This window comes from Gossypium arboreum, chromosome 13 (assembly GCF_025698485.1).
Source record: "Gossypium arboreum isolate Shixiya-1 chromosome 13, ASM2569848v2, whole genome shotgun sequence".
In the NCBI taxonomy this organism is placed as follows: Eukaryota; Viridiplantae; Streptophyta; class Magnoliopsida; order Malvales; family Malvaceae; genus Gossypium; species Gossypium arboreum.
This window is the reverse complement of record NC_069082.1, coordinates 53,077,915-53,090,578: the sequence shown is the minus strand read 5'-3', so window position 1 is coordinate 53,090,578 and position 12,664 is coordinate 53,077,915. Positions and strand designations below refer to the sequence as shown.

At 34.8% G+C, this 12,664-nt stretch overlaps 1 long non-coding RNA gene across 1 annotated transcript; it reads left to right on the top strand.

The window, feature by feature from the left end:
- The first annotated feature begins 11,697 nt into the window (after positions 1-11,697).
- On the top strand, positions 11,698-12,442 carry LOC128286601 (uncharacterized). Its single transcript, XR_008277214.1, has 2 exons — positions 11,698-11,792; positions 12,297-12,442. It is a non-coding gene; the product is annotated as an uncharacterized LOC128286601 (long non-coding RNA).
- The last annotated feature ends 222 nt before the right edge of the window (positions 12,443-12,664 follow it).

The following is a 12,664-nucleotide window of genomic DNA, read 5'->3' as shown; positions in this document are numbered from 1 at the left end:
TTAACTAAGATAGCCATAAATGTGTCCTTTCAGAGATGGCCACAAAGGCATCCTTTCAGAGATAGCGATAAAGGTGTCCTTTTATGGAAATTGGTGTTTTTAACGATAAAGATTTTCCTATACTCACCATCTTGAGGTTGCCCCTCATCACTAGTACTCACCCAACCATCTTTTATATATTCCATATGATGTCATGGCCCAGCCAAGGTCTTACACTATATGGTCTTCAGAGTGCCATGGTCATGGAATTGTCCTTATCGGAGATTCGTGTTTTTAGTCCCTACGGACCGCTTTATCTTGAGTTTCATGTTTTTAGTCCCAACGAACCCCTTTAGACGACCCTAGAGACAGCTACATGCTTGTCATGCAGACTCATACTTAATAGACTTATTTCTTTTAGACTTCTTTATAACAAACACATTCATGCTTATAGACATGTAATACATTCCCTTAAACTTCATGCATACACTTACTCATAACATACTTATTCATGTCATCACAACACACATATACACACTTTACTCATTCAGACACATTAACCATTTTTCATATGAATCATTCATGTAAGTTCATCAGACGTACATTTCACTTAGAATCATCACACCATGCACTTTGGCTTGTTTTCATGACTAACAGGTATAATACATTTGCAAGAGTTAGCTTAGAGACTCACCTTATAACTTTAAAGACAACTTAAACTTTAGATCTAGCCCTTTCTTCTTGAAATAAATTACTTAAGCTCCAGATCTTTCATCCAACCAGATACCATGGCCTCCTCACCTCGCCAAATAGAGACACTTTGTTAAAGCTAATTTGAGTAGCCTTTCACCTCTACTTCAACTCAGACATATCATTTAGCCTTATTTCTTTAAGTATACTTACAAATTTATATTTCTCTAGCAGTCAGAGTCATGAAATGTACCTTGTTGAGAGGGAAAATCACTAGCAAAAATCAAGGTTTCAAACCCATTTGTTGGGAGGCAACCTCCATCTACTAAGCCCTTCTGTCCTTAAGAAGTAAGATAACCCCCCTTAACTTAAATAAAAGCCACGTCAAGACTAAGTGGCTTATCAAAATTTGTCACATTTAAGAGACTTACCTGATACTCCTTCAACCTTTGATTCTTTTAGTTTGCTTTTGGTTAGTTCCCAACCAGCTTTCCTAACAAACCAACTAGTATGAGACTCGTTGGTCTCTAGAGGCATTATGCCTTTTAGTGCGACCTTATACCTCACATCCATCCTTTTCATGACCTTTATTTTCCATTTCATTTATCATCCTATTCTGATTAGGAATCCTTGTTTATTGATTTCCATATTAGAATTCCCTCATTCCATATGTCAAAATTGCATATGGGCAACTACTACTATTTAGTCAAACATTCCTCCTTATGGTTCTTTAACTGTTCCTATTATAAAGGGTCGTATTGTGACAGCTCTAATTTGACCCTAGTCGGAAAGTGGTTTCGGGACCACAAAACCGAGTCATAAAAATAATTAACTGTTAAATTATGTGTTTACTATATGTGTAAATGCATGTGTGAAAGTTTCATGCTTTGATCTGGTCATTTATATGTGAAATTTATAAGATAGGACTCATGTGATAAAACTTGAAAGTGTGATAGGTAAATTTTAAAGTATCAAACAATGCATGAAATGATAACATGAGGGATTTGCATGTCAAATGGACCAATTTTGTTTAGTGGCCGGCCATAAATGATGGTTGATGTATAATATATGTTTTATTATACTATTATAATAAGTGATGGCTTTATTTTTTAAAGAAATTAATTAGTAAAACAATAAAAGTTGAAAAAAAATAGATGTTCATCTTTCTTCTTGATTGCCGAATTTGGGAAAGAAAATATTGAAGAAAGAAAAGGGGGAAGACTTTCGGTCATTTGAATGCTTAAGAAGGTTAGTATATTGTGTTAAAGTTGTGAAATTTTAGCTTGTTTTAGGTTAATTATCATGGTTCTTACTTAGCCCATGCTAAATTTTTAAATTTTGATGGATGGATGGAGCATTCGGCTATGGTTATTAAAGAAGGAATTTGATTATTTCCTTTAAGTTTTGATGAAGAATGTGTTGAGGAAAGAAATTGATCTTGCTAAAAATATGAATTTTTAATGCTCATATATGTAATAGCCGAAAATAAAATGCTTGATGTCTTGAACAAATGTTGTTTCGATGTGTTGAATTGAGTAAATTAGATTTTTGAACGCTTAAGGATTCGGCATTGTTCATGATTTTGTTTTAGAATGTGATTTTGAATGATATGAGTAATGTTATGCATAGGTTTTGGCTTTGATAAGTAAAAATATAATGGTGGCTTAAGTTGAATAACACTCGGCTAAGGATTATAACTGTTAGCTAATTCGGCATAAGAGTATAGGTGACAACTACTTTGTATTTGAAGTTTTGAAGAATAGGTAGGGTTTAATTAAGTGATGAAGGTTAAATTTTTAAGTTTGGTTAAATTGGGCATTCGGCATTACTTATGACATCGGATATGAGTGTATGAAAGATTAAGTTTGAGTAGTTTAGTACATTAAAATAGTTGATGATTTGAGTACTATCTATGGTTGATTCGATTATGGTCTTTGCATGAGTAAAGTGTTATTATGTGCATATATGCTAAGGAATATTCAACTATGTTATAAATTTTATAAAATGAAATGATGTATATGGAATTATGATAAGAGATATATTTTAATTTTGTTACAAATTATAATCCAGCACTTACTCCATGATAAAATACATGAAATTGTATGCAAATTTAGTTTATGAAATTCGAATACTCAAGGTAATAAGTTAGTAAAATGTTCCTTGATAGTTTAGTTTATTAATTGGGAATAAATGTGATTGTCGATTGTAGCCTAGTAATATGTTTGATTATGCATGAGTAGGGCATATGAATGATGTTTAAATAGCTAGTTTAGTAGGGTCATTTGTACCTTAAAATATGATATATATATATATATATATGTATATGTACGTATTAAATTAAATTGATTAATTGATAAGTAGTTGAACAAAATTCATTTGATTAAATTAAGCTCAAGAGCAAAGAGGAACTAATTCAGATAAGGGAAAAGAGAAAGCAATCGAGTAGCCTATCTGCAACTATTCAAAACATCCGAGGTAAGTTTTTGAGTAATGGAACTTAGCTTATGATTTTACAAAATCATGATATATAAGCTTAATATATAAATTGTAACCTAATGTTTCTACTTGAATTAAGTAGTGAGATAAATAATTTGTACATATGACTTGTATCAGAATGCTTGTAGAGATCATGTTGAATATTGAAATGAAATCGGGTTCTTTGTGTGTGGCTATTGAGCCGAAAGTGAAATTATTGATAAGCATGTTGTGCTTGTGTTCTAGTAAGGTAAATGAAATGCTAATGTATTAAGATATATATATGTGCACGATATTTGAGGATTTTAACCGGGCTAAGACCCGCAGGCCTTGTGTGAGATTTATATCTGGGTTAAGTCCCGAAGGCATTCGTGCTGATATTATATCCGGGTTAAGTCCCGAAGGCATTCGTGCTGGTATTATAAGGCATTTGTGCTGATATTATATCCGGGCTAAGTTCCGAAGGCATTTGTGCTGATGTTATATCCGGGCTAAGTTCCAAAGGCATTTGGGTTGGAAATGTGTGATCTTGCTGTAATAATTCAAATAAATGGGCTCACAAACCTAAGATGGTCAGGTATGTACCATATATATATGTTATAAAATTGATTCGGTTTAAATTGTGATTATTCATTTGGATAGTGCTCTTTCGGCCATTGCATATGGTTGTATGAAGTATATATATAACTTATTCAGGATATATGAATTTTGATTCAAGTGAAAATATGTTAAGATTGGTTCTGAGTATGTAAGTATATTGGTTGAAGTATGAAGTAACATGAACATGTGAATATGCGTATATGTATTTATTTAGCCTTGAAATTGGATGAGATGTATTCGGCTAAATAATGAAGTTGGTTCAATAAAAAAGAAGTTATCTATGTGATATGAATTGATGTTTAAGGAATAAATTAAAATGACGGGCATGAACAATAGTAGTATATTTAGACAAGTTTATATTAGGTTAAAGAAAGGATGATAAGCATTATGAATGCTATGCCTTAATTTTTAATGATTTCATTACTTAAAACTTACTAAGCATAGAAATGCTTACTATGTTGCTTTAATCCTCTGTTTTATAGATCTTGTTCGTTAGCTACGGTCTCGGGGATCCCAAAGTCGAAGCCGTCCACACTATCTAAGCCCATTCGGTACTCTAGTAGTTAAACTTCGATAATGGCATGTATAGGCTTGTCTTTTTGTTGTTAAATAAGTATCTTTTTGATTATGTATATATGTATAGCCATGCGAAAATGGCTTGTTAAGTTACTATATGTATTCCATATAGTTAATGTGAATGTGTGTTTGATATTTGATTTATGTTTTCAATGTTTTTATGTGAATTGAACTTAAAAATGAATCAATATGCCCATTATCTTGAGATGACTCTTTTGTATATTGTATAAAAAAAACAATTTGGAATTCGATTTTATAAGTGTGACATCGGGAGTTATTCAAATATAGTTAAATGAAATTTCGTGCTTGTTTGGTAATACTCTTTAATCCTCCAGAGACGGGTACGGGTTAAGAGTGTTACATTTTATTGGTATCAGAGCTAGGTTTAGTCGATTCTAGGACTAACGTAGCACGTATGAGTCTAGTTATACATGCCATTAAGTGTTAATATGATAGTGTGATGATTTCTGACAGTTAAAAACGTGTTTTCATATAGTAATGGATCCCGATCCCGATCGAGCAGTAGCTGACGATGTTGAGAGTGTAGCGCCTGCTCTCGCACACGGGACCGTGCCGAAAGATTCGCAACCTAACGCAAGCAATCAAAATGATGAGGCTAGACAAGCCTTTTATAATGTGATGAATGATTGGTTCAACCAATACATTCGGGCAAATACGGCTGCTCCACGACCCCCACTTCCAACAAATACACCCCTTGCACCTATGATACCTCCGGTGATTGATCACATGAGGATGAATAAGCCCCCGGTAGACAGAATTAGAAAGCATGGAGCTACTGAATTTAAAGCTACAGACAGTGGTGATGCCGAGCAAGCTGAGTTTTGGTTGGATAATACTATCCGAGTATTCGATGAACTATCTTGCACACCTGATGAATGCCTGAAATGTGCCATATCTCTACTACGTGATTCTACTTATTATTGGTGGAATACATTGGTTTTGGTTGTGCCCAAAGAACGGGTGACGTTAGAATTCTTCCAGACTGAGTTCCAAAAAAAATATATCAATCAAAGGTTCATCGATCAGAAATGAAAAGAATTTCTTGAGCTTAAACAGGGTTCCATGTCCGTTACTGATTATGAACAGAAGTTTGTCAGACTTACTAGATATGCTCGAGAATGTGTATCGTCTGAGGCTATTATGTGTAAACGTTTTGAAGACTGGCTGAATGAAGATATAAAAATGTTTGTTGGCATTCTTGAAATACGAGAGTTCGTAGTACTTGTCGAGCGAGCTTGCAAGGCCAAAGAACTTAGTAAAGAGAAAAGAAAAGCTGATGTTGGAGCTGGAGAATTTCGTAAAAGATCTTCAGGAAAGTCTTTTCAGCAATCATCGAAGAAATTTAAATATGATTCAGATCGATCAAAGAACACTTTGGGTCTTTCCAGACGAGACCGCGATCGACCCCCTGTGAGTACATGAGCCACTTCAGTTGCCAGTGTTGGAAATGATAGACGGGATAGGACCGAGTGCAAGTATTGTGGTAAATGGAATTCGGGGAGCTGTAGATTTCATGACCGCTCCTGTTATAAATGTGGATTAGCCGACCACTTTATTAAAGACTGCCTAAGATTATCCAAACAAAATGTGAAACAGAGTGGGAAACCGAGTACTAATACATCACGAGGTAGACCACCTAGGAATACAGGGAATGCTAGCGGAGGTCAGAGAGGGTCTAGAGATGCTACAACTAGATCCGAGGCTTGTGCTCCTGCTAGAGCTTATGCTATTCGCGCACGCGAGGATGCTTCTTCGCCTGATGTTATTACCGGTACTTTCACTCTCTTTGATACTGATGTGATTGCTTTGATTGACCCTGGTTCTACTCATTCATATGTATGTGAGACTTTAGCATCCAGTAAGACTCTACCTGTTGAGTCTATCGAGTTTGTGATCCGAGTGTCAAATCTCTTGGGTCGATATGTGCTAGTCGACAAAGTGTGCAGGAAATGTCCCCTGATAATCCGAGGTTCTTGTTTTCTGGCCGATTTGATGCTTTTACCATTTAATGAATTTGATGTTATTCTTGGTAGAGATTGGTTGACTGTGCATGATGCAGTTGTGAATTGCAAAAGAAAGACTATTGATTTGAGATGTGCAAATGATGAGATAATTCGAGTTGAGTCTACTGATATGAACGGGTTACCAGCAGTAATATCCTCGATGTTGGCTCAAAAGTATGTAGAAAAGGGGTGTGAAGCATATCTTGCGTACGTACTTGATAGTAAAGAATCAGAAAAGAAGCTTGAATCAGTACTAGTGGTTTGTGAGTATCCAGATGTTTTTCCCAAAAAATTATCGGGATTACCACCTATTCGGGAGGTAGAGTTTGGTATTGAACTTGTGCCTGGGACTACACCAATTTCGATAGCCCCATACCGTATGGCACCAACAGAATTGAAGGAATTGAAAACTCAGTTGCAAGAGTTGACGGATAGAGCTTTCGCTCGACCGAGTTTCTCACCTTGGGGTGCACCAGTATTGTTTGTGAAAAAGAAAGACGGAACCATAAGAATGTGTATCGACTATCGTCAATTAAATAAAGTGACAATAAAGAACAAATATCCGTTACCGCGTATTGATGATTTGTTTGATCAGCTGAAGGGAGCATCAGTGTTTTCAAAGATAGATTTGAGATCAAGTTATTATCAGTTGCGAGTTCGAGACCCAGATATACCTAAAACTGCTTTTAGAATGAGATACGGTCACTACGAGTTCTTGTGATGCCGTTTGGGCTCACTAATGCCACCGCGGTATTTATGGATTTGATGAACCGAATTTTCAGGCAGTATTTGGACCGGTTTGTAGTTGTGTTTATAGATGACATCTTGATCTATTCACACGATGAAACTAAACACGCCGAACACTTGAGATTAGTGTTGCAGATTTTACAGGATAAGCAGTTATATGCTAAGTTCAGTAAATGTGAATTCTGGTTGAGAGAAGTTAGCTTTTTGGGACATGTAGTATCGCATCGGGTATTCGAGTTGATCCGAACAAAATTTCAGCCATACTTGATTGGAAGCCTCCGAGAAATGTTACTGAAGTTCAGAACTTCTTGGGACTTGCCGGTTATTACCGACGATTCGTAAAAGGTTTTTTGATGATCACGACACCTTTAACAAAATTGCTGCAAAAAGACGTCAAATTCGAATGGTTAGAAAGGTGTCAGAAAAGTTTCGACCAGCTGAAAACACTTTTGACGGAAGCCCCAGTGTTAGTGCAGCCCGAATCCGGTAAAGAGTTTGTCATTTATAGTGATGCGTCCTTACATGGGCTGGGTTGTGTATTGATGCAAGAGGGTCGGGTTGTAGCTTACGCGTCGAGGCAATTGAAGCCACACAAGAAAAACTATCCGACTCATGATCTCGAATTAGCTGCCATCGTATTTGCTTTGAAAATATGGCGACATTACTTGTTTGGAGAGAGATGTCATGTATATTGGGATCATAAAAGCCTCAAATATTTGATGACTCAAAGAGATTTGAATCTGCGACAAAGACGTTGGCTTGAATTGTTGAAAGATTATGAGCTCGTCATTGACTATCACCCGGGAAAGGCTAACGTGGTTGCCGATGCTTTAAGTCGCAAGTCACTATTTGCTTTGTGATCGATGAATGTACACCTGTCTGTTTCATCCGGAAATGTGTTAGTAGCAGAATTAAATGTCAAACCATTATTAATTCATCAAATACGTGAATCCCAAAAAGTCGATGATGAATTGGTTGCTAAATGATCAGAATGTGCTTCTAATATGGAATCAGAGTTTCAAATAGATGACAACGATTGTTTGAGGTTCAGAATTTGATTGTGTGTTCCAAGAAATTCAGAACTTATTTCGATGATTTTGAGTGAGGCTCATAGTAGCCGAATGTCAATCCACCCGGGTAGTACGAAAATGTACAATAATCTAAAACGCCAGTTTTGGTGGCATGGTATGAAACGAGACATTTCTGACTTTGTTTCGAAGTGTTTGATATGTCAACAAGTGAAAGCGGAACATCAAGTGCCTTCAGGGTTACTTCAACTGATCATGATACCCGAATGGAAATGGGATCGAGTCACGATGGATTTTGTATCTGGGTTGCCATTGTCGGCAAGTAAGAAAGATGCGATCTGGGTTGTTGTTGATAGACTGACAAAGTCAGCTCATTTTATTCCCGTACGTACGGATTATTCACTTGACAAACTAGCCGAGTTGTATGTTTCTCAGATTGTGAGGTTACACGGGGTACCTATTTCTATTGTGTTGGATAGAGATCCGAGATTCACATCAGGATTCTGGAAGAAGTTGGAAGAAGCATTGGGTACCAAGTTGCATTTTAGCACCACTTTTCATCCCTAGACTGATGGTCAATCCAAACGGATTATTCAGATACTCGAGGATATGTTGAGATGTTGCATCCTTGAGTTTAGTGGTTCTTGGGAACGGTATGTGCCTTTGATTGAATTCGTTTACAACAATAGTTTTCAATCAAGCATTAAAATGGCACCTTACGAGGCTTTGTACGGTCGTAAATGCCGTACACTGTTGTTTTGGACCGAGCTTAATGAAAATAAAATCTTCGGGGTTGATTTGATCAAAGATGCTGAACAGAAAGTAAAAGTGATCCATGAAAGTCTGAAAGCAGCTTCAGATCGTCAGAAGTCGTATGCAGATTTAAAACGAAAAGACATTAAATATCAAGTCGGAGACAAAGTTTTTCTTAAAGTTTCACCTTGGAAAAAGGTGCTCAGATTTGGCTGTAAGGGCAAATTGAGTCCGAGGTTCATCAGGCCATATAAAATATCTGAATAAATTAGGCCGGTAGGATATAGATTGATTCTGCCCCTTGAATTTGAAAAGATTCACAATGTTTTTCATGTTTCGATGCTTCGACGTTATAGATCCGATCCATCGCATGTAATTAGTCCATCAGAGGTTGAGATTCGATCTGATTTGAGTTACGAAGAAGAACCGGTTCGTATTTTGGCTCGTGACGTAAAAGAACTACGAAATAAGGAAATTTCATTAGTGAAGGTACTGTGGCTTAAGCATGGAGTTGAAGAAGCTACATGGGAACCTGAAGACTCTATGAAAGATCGATATCCTAACTTATTTACTGGTAAGATTTTCGGGGACGAAAATTCCTTATGTCAGGGAGAGTTGTGACAGCCCTAATTTGCCCTAGTCGGAAACTGGTTTTGGGACCACAAAACCGAGTCATAAAAATAATTAACTATTAAATTCTGTGTTTATTATATGTGTAAATGCATGTGTGAAAGTTTCATGCTTTGATCTGGTCATTTATATGTGAAATTTATAAGATAGGACTCATGTGATAAAACTTGAAAGTGTGATAGGTAAATTTTAAAGTATCAAATAATGCATGAAATGATAACATGAGGGATTTGCATGTCAAATGGACCAATTTTGTTTAGTGGCCGGCCATAAATGATGGTTGATGTATAACATATGTTTTATTATACTATTATAATAAGTGATGGCTTTATTTTTTAAAGAAATTAATTAGTAAAACAATAAAAATTGAAAAAAAAAATAGATGTTCGTCTTTCTTCTTGATTACCGAATTTGGGAAAGAAAATATTGAAGAAAGAAAAGGGGGAAGACTTTCAGTCATTTAAATGCTTAAGAAGGTTAGTATATTGTGTTAAAGTTATGAAATTTTAGCTTGTTTTAGGTTAATTATCATGGTTCTTACTTAGCCCATGCTAAATTTTTAAATTTTGATAGATGGATGGAGCATTCGGCTATGGTTATTAAAGAAGGAATTTGATTATTTCCTTTAAGTTTTGATGAAGAATGTGTTGAGGAAAGAAATTGATCTTGCTAAAAATATGAATTTTTAATGCTCATATATGTAATAGCCGAAAATAAAAATGTTTGATGTCTTGAACAAATGTTGTTTCGATGTGTTGAATTGAGTAAATTAGAAGTTTGAACACTTAAGGATTCGGCATTGTTCATGATTTTTTTTTAGAATGTGATTTTGAATGATATGAGTAATGTTATGCATAGGTTTTGGCTTTGATAAAAATATAATGGTGGCTTAAGTTGAAAGTTGAATAACACTCGGCTAAGGATTATAAATGTTAGCTAATTCGGCATAAGAGTATAGGTGACAACTACTTTGTATTTGAAGTTTTGAGGAATAGGTAGGGTTTAATTAAGTGATGAAGGTTAAATTTTTAAGTTTGGTTAAATTGGGCATTCGGCATTACTTATGACATCGGATATGAGTGTATGAAAGATTAAGTTTGAGTAGTTAAGTACATTAAAATAGTTGATGATTTGAGTACTACCTATGGTTGATTCGATTATGGTCTTTGCATGAGTAAAGTGTTATTATGTGCATATATGCTAAGGAATATTCAACTATGTTATAAATTTTATAAAATGAAATGATGTATATGGAATTATGATAAGAGATATATTTTAATTTTGTTACAAATTATAATCCAAAGACTTACTCCATGATAAAATACATGAAATTGTATGCAAATTTAGTTTATGAAATTGAATATTCAAGGTAATAAGTTAGTAAAATGTTCCTTGATAGTTTAGTTTATTAATTAGGAATAAATGTGATTGTCGATTGTAGCCTAGTAATATGTTTGATTATGCATGAGTAGGGCATATGAATGATGTTTAAATAGCTAGTTTAGTAGGGTCATTTGTACCTTAAATATATGATATATATATATATATATACGTATTAAATTAAATTGATTAATTGATAAGTAATTGAACAAAATTCATTTGATTAAATTAACCTCAAGAGCAAAGAGGAACTAATTCAGTTAAGGGAAAAGAGAAAGCAATCGAGTAGCCTATCTGCAACTATTCAAAACATCCGAGGTAAGTTTTTGAGTAATGGAACTTAGCTTATGATTTTATAAAATCATGATATATAAGCTTAATATATAAATTGTAACCTAATGTTTCTACTTGAATTAAGTAGTGAGATAAATAATTTGTACTTATGACTTGTATCCGAATGCTTATAGAGATCATGTTGAATATTGAAATGAAATCGAGTTCTTTGTATGTGGCTATTGAGCCGAAAGTGAAATTATTGATAAGCATGTTGTGCTTGTGTTCTAGTAAGGTAAATGAAATGCTAATGTATTAAGATATATATGTGCACGATATTTGAGGATTTTAACCGGGCTAAGACCCGCAGGCCTTGTGTGAGATTTATATCCGGCCTAAGTCCCGAAGGCATTCGTGCTGATATTATATTGGGGTTAAGTCTCAAAGGCATTCGTGCTGGTATTATATGCAGGCTAAGTCTCGAAGACATTCGTGCTGATATTATATCCGGGCTAAGTCCCAAAGGCATTCGTGCTGATGTTATATCCGGGCTAAGTTCCGAAGGCATTTGGGTTGGAAATGTGTGATCTTGCTGTAATAATTCAAATAAATGGGCTCACAAACCTAAGATGGTCAGGTATGTACCATATATTTATGTTATAAAATTGATTCGGTTTAAATTGTGATTATTCATTTGGATAGTGTTCTTTCGGCCATTGCATATGGTTGTATGAAGTATATATATAACTTATTCAGGATATATGATTTTGATTCAAGTGAAAATATGTTAAGATTGGCTTTGAGTATGTACGTATATTGGTTGAAGTATGAAGTAACATGAACATGTGAATATGCGTATATGTATTTATTTAGCCTTCAAATTGGATGAGATGTATTCAGCTAAATAATGAAGTTGGTTGAATAAAAAAGAAGTTATCTATGTGATATGAATTGATGTTTAAGGAATAAATTAAAGTGACAGGCATGAACAATAGTAGTATATTTAAACAAGTTTATATTTGGTCAAAGAAAGGATGATAAGCATTATGAATGCTATGCCTTAATTTTTAATGATTTCATTACTTAAAACTTACTAAGCATAGAAATGCTTACTATGTTGCTTTAATCCTCTGTTTTATAGATCTTGTTCGTTAGCTACGGTCTCGGGGATCCCAAAGTCGAAGTCGTCCACACTATCTAAGCCCATTCAGTACTCTAGTAGTTAAACTTCGATAATGGCATGTATAGGCTTGTCTTTTTGTTGTTAAATAAGTATCTTTTTGATGATGTATATATGTATAGCCATGCGAAAATGGCTTGTTAAGTTACTATATGTATTCCATATAGTTAATGTGAATGTGTGTTTGATATTTGATTTATGTTTTCAATGTTTTGATGTGAATTGAACTTAAGAATGAATCAATATGCCCATTATCTTGAGATGACTCTTTTGTATATTGTATAAAAAAACAATTTGGAATTCGGTTTTATAAGTGTGACATTGGGAGT